At 45.4% G+C, this 20051-nt stretch overlaps 1 protein-coding gene and 1 pseudogene across 2 annotated transcripts in view; one reads left to right on the forward strand and one right to left on the reverse strand.

The window, feature by feature from the left end:
* The window catches only part of CTNNA1 (catenin alpha 1), a 202031-nt gene that overhangs the window by 5848 nt on the left and 176132 nt on the right, over window positions 1-20051 (forward strand). The window contains exon 1 of one of the 2 annotated variants that reach the window (XM_008141738.3): window positions 1570-1672. The exons of the other annotated variant lie outside the window; for it this stretch is intronic. The gene's annotated coding sequence lies outside the window, so the exon portion shown is untranslated. Of the gene's footprint in view, window positions 1-1569; window positions 1673-20051 lie in introns of those variants that run through there. 2 annotated transcript variants of the gene reach the window in all.
* Window positions 16280-17535, reverse strand: LOC103289905 (60S ribosomal protein L4-like; annotated as a pseudogene).

Genomic DNA, 20051 nt, shown 5'->3' on the forward strand with positions numbered 1-20051 from the left:
GTTTTGGTGAGAGCTTTCTTCCTGGTTCATAGTCAGAGCTTTCTTGCTGTGTCTTCACATGGCAGAAGGGGGAGGGGATCTCTTTGGGGCCTTTTTTTTTTAAAATAAGGGCACCAAGCCCTCATGACCTAATCACTCTGCAAAGGCCTTATCTCCTAATACCATCAGGAGATAAGGTTTTCAACATATGAATTTTGGGGGATACAAACATTCAACTTTTGTAGAAGGGCCCCATGCTTAGAAAGACCCATTGCTTGGTTTAATACTCTGCTGTTGGTGTCTTGAAATTGTTAATTTTTGAACAAGGGGCCTCACAAATTAAGTAGCTGGTCCTAAGTGAAGTGATGGATATACAAAGTTATAGAGCATAATCCTTTAACTCTATCTTTTGTTAGTTCAATCAAATATTTGTTCAATGACTACTATATTTTTAGGTAGCCAAGTGTAGTGATGGGGAAGCCATGCCCACTCGAGGCAGGAGAGACCAAAGGAGCAAATATTCTGGTTAGAAACAGAATGGAGTGTAATAGGGTAAGAATGGCCTTAAGGTTTTGGGCACATTCACCCACAGATGTTAACTGGGCACTGCCTAGGGGATGAGCATTGTGTTGAGTGCTATAGGGGATACATACAACTCCTGCCTTCCAGGAGTTTGCATTTCCCAGGGGGAGGAGGAAAGAGTGTGAGTTGTAAAGGGTGAACATGTTGAGGGCAGGTCTCCCTAGCACCCTGCTCAGTACTCAGTCCTCAGTCAGCAGTGGATATTGCATTATTCTGGATTTATAGGCCAATACTGAAATCAACCTTGTTCATCATCCTATGGGGCTGACAGTGAATATGTAATATTTTTTGTTTGCTTTGTACCTAGTTTGTTTTGTTCTTTTGAGCATTCCATCAGAAAGGTAAGGAAGATAGTGGGAATAAAATTCCCTAAATGGCGGGAGGGATAGGGATAGAAGCCAGGTCCTTTTGGTTTCCTCGTCTGTCAAGTGAGCAGATGATTTCCATCTCACATCAAGAGGTCCCTAGAGTCGGCTCTTGGGCCACTCTGCCTCAAGCTGTGAGGCCTCAGCTTCTCTTGTAAAACAGGGGGTGGGCCTAGAGCACCTTTCTGGGAGCCTGTGACTCGGGGGAACACCTGTGGCACTCCTCAGAGGAGTGTGCCCAGATCCCTGAAGCTCCAGCTAGGGATGGGGCCTGCGAGGGCCGCGCCCGGAGACTCACCTGTATGCTAAGTGGTGACTCACCTGCCCTCCCTCCCCTCTCGCTGTTCCAGGAATCACCGCTCCTCCTTCCTCTCGGGGGGGGGGGGGGTCACTCCTGGCCTGAGAAGCCGCTAGGGGCCTGGAATGAGGTAACTGTGGGGTGAAGGGCGGGGCTCAAGAGGTCCTTTTGGGGGTTCTGGCCCGGCGTCTCCAAGCTCTCTTGGTCGGGGGCTCGGTCCCCAAAGCGAGAGGGCCGGGAAAGCAGGGCAAAGGCGGGAGGCGACTGGAAGAGCGCGCCGGAGGGAGGTGCCGGGAAGGGCGGGCGGCGCCCAGGCCGCGGGGTGGGGGGCGGGGCGGGGGCGTCGGGCGGCCGACTTCCTCCTCGGAGCCGGACGGGAGGGAGACAAAGCGGCGTCCGTCAGTTTGGAGCCTCGGGAATTGTCCTGCGCTCGTCCCGTTCGCCGCAGGTAACTCTTCGCGGGGCTGTGAGCTCCCTAGCGGGGCCGAGGGGCTCTTCGGGCGGGGCGCCCTCTCCTCCGTGACGCCGCTGGGAATCGGGCTCCGGGCGGGCGCGGTTGGGGCGGCCGGCCCGCCTCCCCACTGGGGCCTCGGGCCTGGGCCCTGGCGGCCGGGTGGGGCCGGCCTGTTGTGGCGCTCGGGAAGTTAGCGAGCCTCAGGCCCCGCGCGGCCGCCACTCTTCCTCCCGGGAAAGTTTCTCCCGGTTCCTAAACTTTGTTCAAGCGGCCTCGGTGCGCGCGCCCGACCCGCGCCGGCCCCCTCGGCTGCCTTCTCGTGAGGAGGCTGCGCGTTGGTCCCGGCCCGGAGAGGTTCGGGGACGGAGTTTTCCGGGGAAGTGATTGTGGTTTGTGGTTTCCGTGGTCGCAGGCTCCCCCGCCCCCGAAGTTTCCCGGCCCGCTGGCCAGGATGCCGCCGGGCCCGCACGTCCGCACACCGCGTCCCCGGCGCGGGCGAACGCCACAGCCCGTGTGCTCGCTCGCTCGGAGCCGTCTGCGGGAAGGTGCGCCGCTCCGTGCGGACTCTCGGCGAGCACCGGGTTCACCTTCGTGTGAGACTCCTCAGGCTTCTTGTGCTGGTTCACTGGAAACTCTGAACTCGGACTAGTTCTAGTTCCCCCGATTGGCGTCAGAGGCTCTTTTTGTTGACTTTTAAAGGAGTGTGTGTGTGTGTGTGTGTGTGTGTGTGTGGCAGGAATGGCTTCCCAATAATGCAGGCGACAGTTGGCTCAGATCCAGAACTAACACCCTCTTTTTGTCCTCTTGCGTCTTGTTAACATTTTTGTTTGGTTTGCACAGAAGTTAATACTAACTTAGAAAAGACTATGTTAAGTCTCCGACTAAATTAAGGGTATTTCATATTTATGTTGACGGGAATGATGTTTTAGTTTGTTTTATAAGACAGAAGGAGAAATTATCCATGATCTCCACCCACTTATTTACCCTCCTTGACTTTTATTAAGTTGAAAAATAATTCTCCTCCTCCCCCCCCGCCCCCCTCCCCCCCACTTTCTTAAGGGCCCACAGATGATTAAGATGCGGTCTCTACCCCTAAGAGCTCTCGGTGTGATCGGGAAGGCACACAACACCAGGTGTAGAACAAGGCAGGCAGATTGCATTAAGTGCCATATCAGTACTGATGAGGAACTTGTGTGTGGGTCAAATCTTATAGGATACTAATGGTAAGAGAAACTTGGAGAGGTATGGAGAAGGGGGCTAGTTTTGTTTGGATTAGGCCAGAAAAGCTTCTAGGAGGGGGTGGCATTTGAACTGGATGAAAATGAGTCGAGTTATGTCAAGGGAGGAAGTATAAAAGTGTATGGGAGTCTGTGGAATTGTATTATCTGTCTTCTGGTTTGCCTTATTCTCTTGGCTCTTCTCCCCCGCCCCTCCCCCCAGTCCACTCATAGCTAGGATTCTATCCTATATATCTCAGTCCTTCACACCATTGATGTGGCATTACCCTCACTCCCATACAGTGACTTAGAGATCAGGGGTGCCTTCATCCAAGTTTAGAATCACTTCTCTGCACAGTCTTGCTGTTATAAAATTGACATGCTAAAGTCCAAGCTTATATTTTTTTATTTAAAAAATATTTTTATTGATTTTAGAGAGGGAGAGAGAAAAAGAAACATCAATGATGAGAGAGAATCATTGATAAGCTGTCTCTTGCACACAATCTACTGGGGATCTAGCCCACAACCGGGCATGAACTTTGACCTTCTGTTTCCTAGGGTTGCCACTCAACTACTGAATCACACCAGCCAGGCCCAAGTTTCTATTTTTTTTTTTTTAAATAAAGTAACAGTTTAAAAAAAGTGCAAAAATATATTTTTTTACTGATTTTAGATATGAAGGGAGAGAGAGATAGAAACATCAATGATGAGAATCATTGATCAGCTACTCCTGCACGCCTCCTACTGGGGATCCAGCCCACCACCTGGGCAAGTGTCCTTGACCGGAATCAAACCGGGGACCCTTCACTCCGCAGGCCGACTCTCTATCCACTGAGCCAAACCAGCTAGGGCCCAAGTTTCTATTTTGAGTAAAGGTCTTACCTGACCCCATGGTCAACTGTGCACCAAAGAACTACTTGGGTGTTCCAGGGGCTTCTCAAACTCAGCATGCCCAAAATGAGACACCTTTTTTTCTGGAGACCTAAACCAGAGGTGGGAGATCAGTAATTGGCAGGGCACTAGAATTTCTTTGAGAACGTAACAATAGTGTGAGACAAGACAGACATACCTGGTTGTTGGGGGTGGTAGTATGTATGCTATTGAAGATCTGAACAGAGGGAAGAGGGTCCTCTGGTCCTGTGCTGTGTAAAAGTTCTGAGACAGGAAAGAACTCCATGTGTTTAGAGACCTAAGAGAAGACCCGTGTAGCTTGAATACTTTAGGGGTGATGAGGAGAGGCCTGGCATGAGATAGCCAGGAAATGCTAGGTCACATGTTTGGATTTTACTCTAAGAGCTCTAAGAAGCCATTGTAGAGCGTTTCATGCTCTGATTTCCTTTTAAAGAAGATCACTTGCAGGGCTTGTATTTGTATACAAGTGGAAGTAGGGAGTTATGCAAGGAAGATGGAGTGAAGGTATTAGAGATGAAGGAGCTGTATTTTGGAGAAATGAGATAGGGCTTAAATGTGGATTGGGTGTAGGTGGTCTAGGCTTATCTGTAACTTGTCTCCTAGTGATGCACCCTGCAAGAATACAACTCCTTCCCCATTTATAGTCCATCATTTTCATGATGAACTCAATAATATCTCTGGACTCAAATTAGCACGTTACTTTCTGGTAGCAAACCTCTTCTCACCGGATGGTGTACTCCATTGTACTATACTATTTATTGATGTCTGTCTTTGCCTTTCCTGCTGTAAAGTGAGCCTGTGAGCATCTTGAAGAGAGGGATGAATAGCTTTTAGTCTTTGGCATGGTAGGAGTTGTGGAGTGCAAATTAGATACTTTGTTGAGTGGAGGAGGAAAGAGTCTTTTCTGTCTGGAGTATAGCTTGTGGGTGGAACTATGGTAGATGAGGAAACAGTCAGATTATGGAGGACCGTATAATATATTGCTGTTTTGGGCAAATTGAGAACCATATCTATTTCATTCTTCTTCCTTTCTATCCAGATCTAATCAGAGATGACTTCTCCAGCTTACATAAATTCTTTTTTTCCAGTCTCTATGTTTTACTCTAGTTTAGATTATCCTTTTATCTTTGAACTTTTATTCTTTAATATATGAAACTACTTGTTTTCTGGATAAATTGTTCAGTTTGTTGCCTTTTATATATTTTTTTTCTGTGCCTGGAGCACCCCTCTTTTTCCCCTCATCCATCTGATAAACTCACTTATTTTTTAAAACCCACCTTAGACTTGGCTGCCTCTGGGTTTTCCCTTGGATTTCAATGCTTCTTGGGTACCTTGTACAAATTCTGTGGTTGCATCTTTTATATCATTTGCTAAATATTTTTAAGGTATGACTTCCAGCTGGGGTTTTTTAGAATTGGGGTCTAGGCCTTTATTTTTTTTAACCCTCACCGGAGGATTTGTTTTTATTGATTTTAGAGAGAAGAAAGGGAAGGGGGAGGGGAGAGAGGGGGGAGAGAGAGAGAGAGAGAGAGAGAGAGAGAATGAGTATGAGAATGATGTGAGAGAGAAACGTCGATTAAACTGTAACCTAAGTATGTGCCCCGACCAGGAGTCAAACCTGCAACCTTTTGGTGCACGGGATGTCACTCCAACCAACTGAACCACCGGCCAGAGCTAGGCCTTTAATTTTGATACAATTTTAAGATATTAAAGTATAACATACATAAAAGTATAACATACATGTAGAAAGTGTTCAAATCATGAGTACTTGCTTAAGGAATTATTTGAGTGAATACCACCCATATCTACTGTGCAGATCAAGAAAGAGAAAATTACCAGTACTCCAGGGATCCCTTTTTGTTCCATTGCAGTCACTACCAACCCTTCCTCTCCCTTTGGTTTTATTTTTTTCTTGCCTGGAGCACCCCGCTTTTTCCCCTGGTGGGGGTGGTGGTATGTATGCTATTGAAGGTTGCAAATACTTACTGAGACATTAAGGTTGCTCAGTAAGTATTTGCTGAAGTTAGTTGAATTTCTTCCTGTCTTCCCCTTCATCATTCAGTCTTTTTTCATACAAGCAGTACTCTCATTTGAGAAACTTACTGCTATCTTGTTGTTGCACTGGTTAGGCTCTTAGATTGGCGTTGTCATTCAAGGTCTTCTAAATTCTTGCCCTAACTTACTTTTTTTAGGCTATTTTCTACTGTAAATTGTTGCTACATGTCCTTTGCCAGGCATTTGTACTGGGATTTTTTATTCTTCTTTGACACAAATGCTGTCCATCTCTCAAGGCTGATTAACATGTTTGTTTTCATTGAGACATTGGTTATCATTGCTGAAAGTGATCTTTAATTTATCTGAAATTCTAAAATTTGCACCTGATTATGATATTCTCATATATCCTATTTTTTTGTGTGCTAAAATACACAAAATTTACTGTTTTAACTACTTATGTATATACTTCACGTCATTACATTCACATTGTACAACCATCACTATCATCCATATTCAGAACTTTTTTCATTTTCCCAAACTGAAACTCCACATTCATTAAATAGTAATTTTCATTTTCTGTCCCCCAACCCCTGGCAACCACGATTGTACTTTTTGCCTATTTGAATTTGACTACTGTAGGTGCCTCATATAAGTGCATTATACAGTATTTGTACTTTTGTGCCTGGCTTATTTTACTTAGCATGGTACCTTTAAGGTTCACCTGTGTTGTAGCATGTGTCAGAATTTCTTTTTAAGGCTGAATAATATCCCATTATTTATTTGTGTATTGATGGACACTTGGGTTGCTTCCACTTTTTGGCACTCATGAATGTTGCTCTGAATGTGATTGTACAAATATGTATTTGCATTCCTGCTTTTAAGTCTTTTGAATATATTACCAGAAGTGGAATTTCTGGGTCATATCATAATTTTATGCTTATATTTTTGAGGAACTGCCATACTGTTTTCCACAGTAGCTGTTCCACTTTACATTTTTACCAGATTTATATTAGGGTTCCAATTTCTCCACATGCTCACCAACACTTGTTATTATTTATTTAATAAAATAGCCATCTAATGGATGTAAGGTGATAGCTCATTGTGGTTTTGATTTGCCTTTCTCTAATGATTAGTGATGTTGAGCATCTTTTAATTTTATTGTCCATTTGTATATTTTCTTTGAAGAAATCTCTATTCAAGTTCTTTGCCTAATTTAATCAAGTTGTTTTTGTTGTTGTTGAGTTGTAGGAGTTCTTTAAATAGTTTGTATATTAATCACTTATTAGATATATGACTTACAAATATTTTCTCCCATTTTATAGGTTGTCTTTTTACTCTGTTGATAATGTCCTTTTGATACTGGACACTAAACAGTTTTGAGGCTGCCTGCCACTACTTGAGCCAAATTAAGCAGAGACAGGGTTGAATCATATGTGAGTATTTATTCCAATAATGCTGGTAGTTTGGAGAGAGCAGATCATCTCCCATCCCCTAGTAGCTGGCTGATTATATAGGGCAGGTGTCCTCAAACTACGGCCCGCGGGCCACATGCTGGTGTTTTTGCCGTTTTGTTTTGTTTTTTTACTTCAAAATAAGATATGTGCAGTGTGCATAGGAATTTGTTCATAGTTTTTTTTAAACTATAGTCCGGCCCTCCAACGGTCTGAGGGACAGTGAACTGGCCCCCGTTTAAAAAGTTTGAGGACCCCTGATATAGGGATTAGAGGCCTGGTGCACGAATTTGTGCATGGGTGGGGTTGGGCTGGCCAGCCCTGATGGGGTCCATTGGGGCTGGCGGTGGGGAGGAGAGGGGCTGCGGGCGGTTGGCCGGCCGGCCCCTCCCCCAATCAGGGTTAGGGGGGCCAATCTGGGCCCGGATCAGGCTGGTTGGCTGCCGCAGTGTGTGTCATAGCCACTGGTCATTCTGGTTGTTCCGCTGTTCTGGTCGCTGGGCTTTTATGTCTATACTAATAAAAGGGTAATATGCTAATTAGACTGGACGTCTTCCGGACGACTTTATGGACATCCTTCCAGGCAAAGCCATGGTGGTGGGGCCGAGGCAGAGGCAGTTAGGGGTGATCAGGTAGGCAGGGGAGAGCAGTTAGGGATCAGGCCGGCAGGGGAAAACAGTTAGGGGGATCAGGCCAGCAGGGGAGAGCAGTTAGGGATCAGGCCGGCAGGGGAGAGCAGTTAGGGGGATCAGGTTGGCAGGGGAGAGCAGTTAGGGGGATCAGGTCGGCAGGGGAGAGCAGTTAGGGGGATCAGGTTGGCAGGGGAGAGCAGTTAGGGGGATCAGGTCGGCAGGGGAGAGCAGTTAGGGGGATCAGGCCAGCAGGGGAGAGCAGTTAGGGAGATTAGGCTGGCAGGCAGACATCCCCTCGAGGGGTCCTGGATTGGAGAGGGTGCAGGCCGGGCTGAGGGATTCCCCCCCCTTGCGTGCATGAATTTCGTGCACTGGGCCTCTAGTGTACAGATAAGGAATAAGGATAAGGAAGAAGGGCTATGTGCAAGGGGAAGAGGGGCAGTATAAAGGCTGCAGGGTCCATGGGTCTGTGCATCTCTTTTCCAAGATCTTGAAATCTGATAACAAGGTAGTTAATCTCCTGTGATGTTAAACACAGCTCAACCTGTTCCTGGGTCCCGAGAATGGTCAGCATTCCTGAGGCAAACTCTCAGAGAGGGTCAGAGTCCAGCAATCAAGTCAAAGTGTGTCCTGTCCTTGGTCTGCTCTCAAAATGTATTTTCTTTTCTGAGAAATGGACCCATCTGGACTCCAAGGTGTCTTGTCTTTTTATAGCCCTGTTTTTCTTCTTGCAACACATCCTCCAGTTTTTCAGGGTATGTAAGGTTAATAATCATTAAACAACTGTGGTTCTATTCCTATTATGTGCCCCTTTCCCTATCACTTTGACTCAAAAAAGTTTGTTTTTTAGTTTTTGAGTTGTAAGATTTTAAAAAATAATCTGGGTATTTAAAACAATGTTTTTATTGATTTCAGAAAGGAAGGAAGAGGGAGAGAGAGAGAGAAACGTCAAAGATGAGAGAGAATCATTGATTGGCTGCCTCCTGCATGCCCCCTACTGGGGATTGAGCCTGCAACCCAGGCAGGTGCCCTGGGAATTGAACTGAGAACCTCTGATTCATGGGTCAATGCTCAACCACTGAGCCACACCAGAGTGCGTGGCTGTGCTAAAATATTCTGAATATTAATCCCTTATCATATATGATTTGCAAATACTTTTCCCCTTTTATAGGTTGTCTTTTTGCCCTGCTGTTAATGTCCTTTGATGCACAAAAGTTTTAAATTTTTGTCAAGTCCAGTTTATCTTTTTTTTCTTTTGTTGCCTGTACTTTTGGTGTCATATCTAAGAGATCATAGCCATAGCCATAGCCATATCCAACATCATGGAGCTTTTCTCCTATTCTCTCCCTCCCCCCCTTCAGCTGTACTGTGGGAGGAATCTTGAGGGCAGGAACTAGGTTCCGTTGTAGCCACTTTACCTTCCAGCACAGTGAACACATGGTAAGCAAGGAAGATCTGGGGAGAGAATTAAAAAAAAAAAAGAAATTCTTAACAAGTTATAATAAACAATAAAGAGTTATGTGGTAGACACAACAATTTCGAGGGTACAACTAAGGGACAGAGCGTCTACCACCCACAACCACGGGAAAGCTGGCTGAGTGGAAGATTTACAACTCGGAAAAGAAAGGAGCACAAACGCTGGGGAGCTGAGGTACGGAGGCACGCGAATCGGGCTGGCAGCGGGCAACTAGGCGCGCGGGTTTTTCTTCAACCCGCAGGGAGACAAGCTCCCAATCGCTCTGAAATCCAGTTTCTGGGGACACTCGGGGGACCCAGACGCCTACGGGGAGAGGCTGGACTCTCGGCCATCGGGTCGGAAAGTGAGAGTGACTTTTTTGCAGTGGTGCGCCCAGCAATCATTGTTTACTGCGCTGGAGCGAGGGGCGCAGGGACTTGGAAACGTGGAAAGGCAGAGACGGCTGACGCCAGCCATCACCATTGGCCACGCCCCAGCCTAGTGACGCCCTGAGACCCCGCCCAGCCCTGAGGCCCCGCCCCGCACATTCTACAAACCCACCCAGGCTCCACACAGCGGCTTTTGCATATAAATGGCCTGTTCTGTGGCAGCTCATCCAAATTAGCTGCAGCTCCAGTCAGACTGCTCCAAAACCGCCCAAGCAAAGGAGGAGAAAACTAGTTCTTGCTGTAGCTCCTGCTGGGACACACAGTACACAAGGGTACACCAAGAGTGTCCATCTCAAGTAACTGGGAGGCTGACCCGTTGAACCAATAGGACATCTAGTACACAAAGCTACCCTACCAACTCAGGGAAGCAGAGAATATGAGAAGGCAAGGAAACAGATCACAAACCAAAGAAATGGAGGAGAACAAGCGACTGGACATAGAGTTCAAAACCACAGTTATAAGGTTTTTCAAGAATTTCATGGAAAAGGCCGATAAATTCAATGAGACCCTCGAGGATATGAAAAAGGACCAACTAGAAATTAAACATACACTGACTGAGATAAAAAATATTATACAGAGACCCAAAAGCAGACTAGAGGATTGCAAGAATCAACTCAAAGATTTGGAATACAAAGAGGCCAAGGATACTCCTCCAGAGAAGTATGAAGAGAAGAGAATTCAGAAAGTTGAAGATAGTGTAAGAAGCCTCTGGGACAACTTCAAGCGAACCAACATCAGAATTATGGGGGTACCAGAAGAAGAGAGAGAGCAAGATGCTGAAAACCTATTTGAAGAAATAATGAACGAAAACTTCCCCCACCTGATGAAAGAAATAGACTTACAAGTCCAGGAAGCGCACAGAACCCCAAACAAAAGGAATCCAAAGAGGACCACACCAAGACACATCATAATTAAAATGCCAAGAGCAAAAGACAAAGAGAGAATCTTACAAGCAGCAAGAGAAAAACAGTTTATTACCTACAAGGGAGCTCCCATACGATTATCAGCTAATTTCTCAACAGAAACCATGCAGGCCAGACGGGAGTGGCAAGAAATATTCAAAGTGATGAATAGCAGGAACCTACAACCAAGAATACTCTACCCAGCAAAGTTATCATTCAGAATTGAAGGGCAGATAAAGAGCTTCACAGATAAGAAAAAGCTAAAGGAGTTCATCACCACCAAACCAGTATTATATGAAATGCTGAAAGGTATTCTTTAAAAAGAGGAAAAAGAAGAAGAAAGATAAAGATTATGAACAACAAATACATACCTATCAACAAGTGAATCTAAAAGTCAAGTGAATTAAAAATCTGATGAACAGAATAAACTGGTGAACTTAATAGAATCAAAGGCATAGAATGGGAGTGGATTGATAATTCTCAGGGGGAAAGGGGTGTCTGTGTGGAGAGTATGGGAAGAGACTGGACAAAAATCATACACCTATGGATAAGGACAGCGGGGGGGAGGTAGGGGCAGAGGGGGGTGGGAACTGGGTGGCGGGGAGATATGTGGGGAAAAAGGAGAAACAATTGTAATCTGAACAATAAAGATTCATTAAAAAAAAAAAAAAAAGAGTTATGTGGTAGGGTGTCTTCTGCTGTTGCTAATTTGTCATTGATTATATGTCTATTACCTGATGGCTGGTGATCATGTGCTTTTTTGAGTTTTTAATGTTATGAGTACCAGCCTGAGAGTGAACTTTGTCATCTGTGTAATGACTAAGATGATTTATAAAGGACTAGTGACTCAGTGAATGGATTCGTGCACATTGAAAGGAAATTAATTAGAAGGTGGCTGGCAGGGTGGGACTGGGTGAGACAAGCCGTATATGCCCTGGAGCCAACCTCCCGAGGTCCCTCCCTGGCCAGCTGCACCTAGGGTGGTGCCGAGGCTCGAAGGGTGTCTGCGGAGTGAGTGGGGTCCCTCTGGCAGGTGGAGTGCCTTGGCCTGGCCTGCGGGGATCAGGCCGAAACTGGCTCTCCGACATCCCCTGAGGGGTCCTGGAGTGCAAGAGGGCACTCTGCAAAGTTGGTGTCGTACAGGGTGTGGAACGCAAACACAAGTGTGCAGTAAACCAGATTCGGGCCGACAGTGCCCCAGCAACAACATATCCCACAGCTGAAGATGGAATTGCGCGGCCCCATGAGGAATCGGGCTCCCTCCTCTCTGGTTTCAGGGTGCATCACCCGAAAAGCCTGAGAACTGCCGCTACCAAATCACTGCAGTTCGGCAGCTCCTGCGTTGAATGTCTGCTCCCTGGTGGTCAGTGTGCGTCATAGCTACAGGTTGGAGGGACACTTAGCATATTAGCCTTTTATATGTATAGATATTTATTTTAGCCTCTAATATGATAAAATGCTAATTTATTCTTTCAGTTATGGAGTGTTGGACAGAACAAGTTTTTATTCATTTTAAGTGGGTTGTCTGACAAATAAAACCAATAAACTAGTTCAGTATTTAAATAGCATTAAGTTGCTGACTTACTTTCCTTAAGATTCTTCTAGACTGTAAATTCTTTTGTCAGATGCTGAGCTTCAAGACAATTACATTCTTTTGTATATTCTTGTCTTCTATGATACCTGACTTAGTTCTAAACCCATAGCAGATAATAAATACTGAATTAGTTATAGTAGATGTACTTAAGGCTATATGTAGAATTGTGTCATGTTGATATGGGGGTGAATGGGAGAAGGCATGGCTTTGTACCCAATTTATTAAAGTTTAAAAAATTTTTATTTTTTTTCTTAAGTAAAGCTCATTTATATCACCTAGAGATAAATACTGTTAATATTCTGATGTATACCCACTTATCTTTTTTCTAGGCATGTATATTGATTATGTATAACTTTTATAAAAACAAGATTTTACATTATGCTTTTTGTAATCTGCTGCCTGTGGATAATTACTTGAACATTTCCTGTATTAGTAGCTTAAGATTAACCTTTATGTACTGCTTAAGAAAAAAGAAAGACTGCCAAAAAACTAGGAAATGCCATCAATTGTAAGATATCCAGATTTTAGACTTAAAAATGTGAAATGCCTATGTTTTAGAATTGATGAAATATGGTTAATTGCACAATGCTAACATAGCAGGTTTTTTTTGCCTTTGATCAGGTTTTTATTCAAAACTAGTGTCCCTGTGCATGGATTCGTGCACATTGAAAGGAAATTAATTAGAAGAAATATTTTATTTTTTGTTTTTTTTTTGTTTTTTTTAATTTCTTTATTGATTAAGGTGTCACATATTTCTCCTCATCCCCCCATTCCCATCCCCCACCCCTCCCCACGGATGCATCCACCCCCCTGCTGTTCCCAACCATTGGCTAGGCTGGTATGCATGCATACAAGTCCTTTGGTTGATCTCTCCCCTCCCCTCCCTCTGAGGCCCAACAGTCCGTTCGATGCCTCCTTGTTTCTGGGTCTGTTCTTGTTCATCAGTCCATGTTGTTTATCATTTCCCCTAGATGAGTGAGATCATGTGTTACTAGAAATATACTTATAAGAACCGAATGTGAGACGAGCAACAATAGCCATGCTGACAGGCAAATGAATCAGTCTGTAGTACGTTTCTTTCTGGACCAACAGTTCTTTTGAGACCCAATTTCAATGTCCACCAGTTCCCCATGTGTACATGTCGGCACTGACTTTTCAGCTCTGGATGGTGGACAAACGGTGGTAATGCAGGTTCAACTCCCTCTGGTTTGGTCTCGCCCGGACCCAGGGGCGTGGCTTCACCCGGACTCAGGGGCGTGCGGCCTCATCCGGACCCGGGACCCAGCATCACCCGGGCCCCGGGGCGCGTGGCCTCTCCCGGACCCAGGGGCGCGGCCCCACCTGGACCCGGGACACAGCCTCACCCGGATCCAGGGGCGCACGGCCTCACCCGGACCCGGGATCCAGCTACACCCGGATCCAGGGGCGCGCGGCCTCACCCGGGCCCGGGACCCAGCGGGGCTTTGTCTTCTTCTTTTTTTTTTTTTTTTTAACAAACATTTCTTTATTGATTTCAGAGAGGAAGGGAGAAGGAGAGAGAGAGAGATAGAAACATCAATGATGAGAGAGAATCATTGATCGGCTGCCTCCTGCACGCCCCCCACTGGGGACCGAGCCCACAACCCAGGCATGTGCCCTTGGCCGGAATCGAACCTGGGACCCTTCAGTCCGCAGGCTGACGCTCTATCCACGGAGCCACGCCGGCCAGGGCCGGCTTTGTCTTCTTGATCCCAATTCCTGTCGGTCAATTCCCTCTCAGCAATTCCTTCGGCCATTTTCTCAAAGCTCCGGGGCGGCTGCCGCGGAACTCGCTGGGCGGCGGGCTCGGCGAAGCTCTGGTGCGCCTGGTGCGCGGCGGTGGGCTGGTCCGAAGTTGCTGCGGCGGCACTCAGGTCTGCAGCGGCGACCAGTCGCCGGGTGAGCGCACCTGGATCCGGGACCCAGCGGGGCCTCGTCTTCCCGATCCCAACTCTCATCGGTCAATTCCTTCTCTGCAATTCCTCGGGCCATTGTTCTGGATGGTGTCTGCTCTGTTTTCCAGTTGTAGTTTCAAAATTGTTGTGGTAGGCAACAATCAGGCGTCTGCCCTATGGCGCCATCTTGGTCCTCCAGAAGATTCTTAAGTAACCTTATAAATGTGGTTCTGAACACTGTGTCATTCATTAGTTTACTTTCTTTCATCCCTTCTATTCGTGACCTGCTTCGGTGTCTTCACCTTTTGGCTGCCTCCCTATGGCTCAGCTTCCCCAATCTCCCTAGGTGGTCGCTCTTGATACCCCCCTTTGTGGGCTGAGTGCAAAGTCTTGGTCTTGTTAAGCCTTGATTGCTGTTGGTACACTGGGAGGATTTGACCTCCAGTCCAATTGGCTGTGAGGATCAGCTGTGTCTATGCCGGGAGACAGCCTTATTCAACTAGACTTGCAAAATTGTAAAAGCCTCTGTGCTTAGCTTGGATGGGGCAGAGTTTCAGGGTGGAGCCTACAGCCTTGGCTTCCCGTCAGCCCCGCCCTATGAGGTTCCTGTGTCTCAGTGTCCCTCTGTACTCCCTGCAAACACCTCTGAGAGAAAAGCGCCCTGGAGTTTCGCCCGTTGCCAAACAGTCTAGTCTCTCCCCCAATGAATCTGGATTCCCAGATTCTCGCCCAGAACTGGGTTTCAGTGTAGTCGAAACTGGGGCTCACTGCAGTCTGGCGCTTTTGTCTCCTTCCCACCAGGGCATTTCAGCGGCACAGTCAACAGACCATCCTCTGCGTGCATTCCCGTGCGCGCCTCCGGTGCTCTGCCTTTCGCCGCTTCTCTGTATTTCCGCCTTACAGCCCAGATTCCCCCAGTATGAGCCTGGCTTTCCAGGGTCTTGCCCGGGACTGGGGTTCAGCACAGTCCGGAGCCCCTGTCTCCTCCCCGCCAGGGCAATTCAGCGGCACAGGCAACAGACCATCCTCTGCGTGCATTCCTGTGCGCGCCTCCGGAGCTCTGCCTTTCGCTGCTCCTCTGTGTTTCCGCTCCACAGCCCAGATTCCCCCAGCATGAGCCTGGCTTCCCAGGGTTTCGCCCGGAACTGGGGTTCAGTGTAGTCGGAGCTGGGGTTCAGCGCAATCTGGAGCTTTTATCTCCTTCCCGCTAGAGAACGCCGGCCAGGCCGTCAGCCGCCCCTTCCTCTCCGGCCTCCCCGCACGCTCACGTGCTCGTGTCTCCGCCCGTGTCTCCATACCTCAGGCTTTTACGGCTCCTCTGATTTTCCTTGTGGTTTTCTCTTTCCTTCTAGTTGTGGGCATTTCAGTCAGCCAGCTTTTCTGTGGTTCTGGATGATGTCCGTTTTGACTTTTAGTTGTATTTTTGAAATTGTTGTGCCAGGCTGTAGGTTAGGTGTTTAACCTATGCCGCCATCTTGGTTTCTGAGAAGAAATATTTTAATATCACTATTCGCATCTTGCTAATGAAAAGAAAATCGGATTCTACCGAGTCTCCTATCTACCTACTCCAGGACTTCTGTGAGGATCAAATGAGATGAGGCATGGGAAAATGCTTCACAAACATTTGGTTAAACTGTAAAATGTTTGCACCTGGCTATAAACAAGTCGGGTTCCTGGGCTGAAAAAAGTCCAAGTAGGCTAGTTGCTAGGGAGGGGGAGCTGGGCATTGCTATGTGATATTATTACTCGGCGCCCACAGCCACCATTGCTGGGCTGGGCTGTGGGCCGCATTTTGTGCCATGGGGGTCTCAGCAGCGTTGGCTACGATTTTGTGGGCTGTCGCTCCGGGGTGGTGGCAGGCCCTGTGTCCCACTTGGGGGAAGCTGAGTGTTGCTTTGTCAGCTATTTGTGGTGCCATTTCTTTGTAAATGGCCAGTGCGGTCATTGCAGTTCCTGTGTTGAGCGTCTGCCCTCTGGTAGTCAGTGTGCATCATAGCTACTGGATGGACACTTAGCCTTTTATATATATAGATCAGCTGTGCAAAGTGATTTGACTTTTATGGAATAAACAAATTTAAGTTTATGCCACAAGCATCTTTTCTTCTGTAGTGGGCTTCTTTTCTGTGGGGTTTTCAGCTGCTGGTTTCTTGATAGCTGTAGCTTTTTTTCCCACCAAAAACTTCTGCTTCATGATGCCAACAGCCTTCTTTCCTTTCTTCCCTACCACAGGCGTCTTGCTTGGAACCTCCTTCTCATCTAATTTGACTTCTAGCACTGCAGCTGCTGCTGCTGCTGCTTTATCCATCTGGAGCTTGTGGTTCTAGGCCTGATGAAAAATGGTGCTCTGGTGCTTGGTCTTTGTATATGGGTTTAGCGTCGACATGATTTTCAGGTTTTCCAGTGGATTCTTTTTCAGGACTCTGCTATGAATCTTCTTGTGTGGTGCTTTCGATCTCTGGGCATTTCAAGATTCTGCTAAAATATGTATTGAGCTTCTTGTGAATGGGAAGGTTGTAGTTACTATTGAGGGAGGCAGCTTTATGCCAGGTGCCATACAGATCATCTTAATTTGTGGAAAGCACTTTCAATCCAAATGCATAAATGGCCCACATCCCCATCAGGAGCAAGTTTCAAAATGTTCAGTTTGCTTACATGAAGCAGAATAATTCCAGGGATGATTCTTCTGAAGGCTTTGATACCATTGTTCTCATAGATGATCCACGGTCCCCTGTGCTGGATATGATGACTGTTTCTCATTTTGCCTTATTAGCTCTCATTAGCTTCATTCACTGAGAGGAATAGACCTTTTTGATATCAGTCCAGGTCTTAAGTTTCTTAAGAAGCAAATCAGCCTCCTTGGTTTTCTTGTAGCCTTCAACTTTATATCTTCCAAAGGAAGTTCAGGAACTTCCTCAATATGATGATCTTTAGAAATGACTCGTGCTGGGAAGGCTGAGGCAGCCAGGGCAGAGCAGATGGCATATCACTTCTGTGTTGTGTTCATTCTGCAGTGCCAATGCTGCCAGGTTTTGGTTGGTGCAAACATGCAGCCTCCATAACACACATTTCCAAAAGCACCCTGGCCAGAATGATGAGTTTGACCACCTCCTACTATGGGGATTTGAGCCACAGTACCCCAAGACTCAGCATGTTTTCATGATCTGCCAATTCACTGACAGCTTAGGGCCATCTATTGCTTTTGTGCAAGTTGGTGTGAGCAAAGTTCACAATATCTGATCGAATAGGAGCCTCGAATGCAGCAGGCAAAGTGACATTTTTGCCTGATGATTCCACCTTTTTAGAGTACACTGATATTAGTGTATGAGCACATGCCATGGCATGAGAGGAGAAGGACACACTCAACCCGGTGACTCCCATAGGAAAAAGTAACAACATATTAATGATCCCCTCCTATTTTATTATGTAGCTTCTTTGATTAAGTTAGACATTTAGTTTGCTTCCAGAGCTGCTTTAATTTGTAGGTAAATATTTTGCCCATGCTTGATTATTTCTTTTTTTTTTAAAAAAAATATTTTTATTGATTTTTTACAGAGAGTAAGGGAGAGGGATAGAGAGTTAGAAACATCGATGAGAGAGAAACATCGATCAGCTGCCTCCTGCACACCTCCTATTGGGGATGTGCCTGCAACCAAGGTATATGCACCTGACCAGAATCGAACCTGGGACCTTTCAGTCCACAGGCCAACGCTCTATCCACTGAGCCAAACCGGTTAGGGCTTTATTATTTCTTTAGGAAACTTCTTAGAAGTGGAATTCCCAGGTAGGGGGAGGTGGGAAGACTTGCTACACTTTAGAAAAGTTTTTATTGTGGTTAAATATACATAACAAAATTTACCATTTTAACCATTTTCAAGTGTTCAGTTCAGTGGCATTAAGTAAATTTACAGTGTTGTGCAACCATCATCACTATTCATTTTCAGAACTTCTTCATCATTCTAAATAGGAACTCTGTACCCATTAAACCAGTGGTCGCCAACCGGTGGGTGGTCTGTGAGGTCCGAAAGGTTGGCGACTGCTGCATTAAACAATAACTCCTCATCCTCCCCTTTCCCCAGTCCCTGGTATACTCTGTTCATTCTTTCTCTATGAATTTGCCTATTCTAGGTACTTCAGAAAAGTGGAAACATACAATAAATTCCTTTTGTGTTGGGCTTATATCACTTGGCATAATGTCTTCAAGGTTCATGCATGTTGAAGCATGTACCAGAATTCCCTTCCTTTTTCAGGCTGAATAAACTTTATTGTATACATACAACACATTTTGTTTATCCATTCATTTGTTGATGCACACTTAGATTGCAAAATTTTAGCTACTGTTAATAATGCTGTTGGAACACAGGTGTACAAATATCTCTTTGAAACCCTGCTTTCAATTAATTTGGATATATACCCAGAAGTGGAATTGTTCGATTATATAGTAAATTTATTTCTGTTTTTTTTTTTTTTAAGGAACCACTATACTGTTTTACAATAGCTATACCATTTTACATTCCTACCAGCAGTGCACAAGAATTCCAATTTCTTCACATCCTTACCAACATGTATTTTCTTTTTGTAGTAGCCATCCTAATGAGTGTGAAATGATAGCTCATTGTGGTTTTGAATTGCATTTTTCTAATGATTAGTGGTGCTGAGTATCTTTTCATGTGTTTTTGACCATTCGTGTATTTCTGGAGAAATGTCTATTCAAGTCTTTTGCACATAATCAGGTTGTTTGGTATTTTAAAAAAAAATATATTTTTAATGATTTCAGAAAGGAAGGGAGAGGGAGAGAGAGATAGAACGTCAATGATGAGAGAATCACTGATCGGCTGCCTCCTGCACACCCCCCACTGGGGATCAAGCTCGCCACCCAGGAATGTGCCCTTCACCGGAATCGAACCTGGGACCCTTCAGTCTGGAGGCTGATGCTCTATCCACTGAGCCAAACCAGCTAGGGCAGGTTTTTGGTATTTTGATTGTTTAAATTTTAGGAGTTCTCTATTCTAGATGTTAATCCTTTATCACAGCACCACCAGTGTGGCTCAGTGGTTGATCGTCAACCCATACACCAGGGGGTCATGGTTTGATTCCCGGTTAGGGCACATGCCTGGTTTGCAGGCTCAATCCCTAGTAGGGGGCATTCAGGAGGCAGCCAATCAATGATTCTCATCATTGATGTTTCTGTCTCTCTCTCCCTCTCCCTTCCTATCTCTACAATCAATAAAAAACAACATAATCCTTTATCACATATATGATTTGTAAATATTTTCTTCCATTAACTAACTGGGTTGCCTTTTCATTTTGTTCATGTCCTTTGATACTCAAACATTTTCATTTTGAAGTCCAATATATCTATTATTTTCTTTGGTGTCATATCTAAGAAATCATTGACAAATCCAGTGTCATGAATCTTTTGCCCTGTTTTCTTCTAAAAGTTTTATTGTTTTAGCTCCTACATTTAGGTCTTTGATCCATTTTGAGTGAATATTTACATATGGTATTAGCTAATGGTCCAATTTTATCCTTTTCCAATTGGATTTACAGTTTTCTCAGCATCATTGTTGAAAAGTCTGTCCTTTCCTCATTGAATAACCTCGATACCCTTGTAAAATATCATTTGACTATACAGTAGATGTGGATGCTTGTTTCTGGGCTCCATTCTATTGTGTTGGTTTGTTTTTTTTTCTCTATGCCAGTACCACAGTGTTCGAATTACTGTAGCTTTGCAGAAAGTTGATGCACCAAATTAGCATTTGAAGCTAATAATATTTTGTGCACTTAAATTCTATGATTTAGTGTACGTACAAGCTGTTAAAATAAAGCCCTTTAACTTTTCTATATTTTGATTG

This window comes from Eptesicus fuscus, chromosome 6, assembly GCF_027574615.1.
Source record: "Eptesicus fuscus isolate TK198812 chromosome 6, DD_ASM_mEF_20220401, whole genome shotgun sequence".
In the NCBI taxonomy this organism is placed as follows: domain Eukaryota; kingdom Metazoa; phylum Chordata; class Mammalia; order Chiroptera; family Vespertilionidae; genus Eptesicus; species Eptesicus fuscus.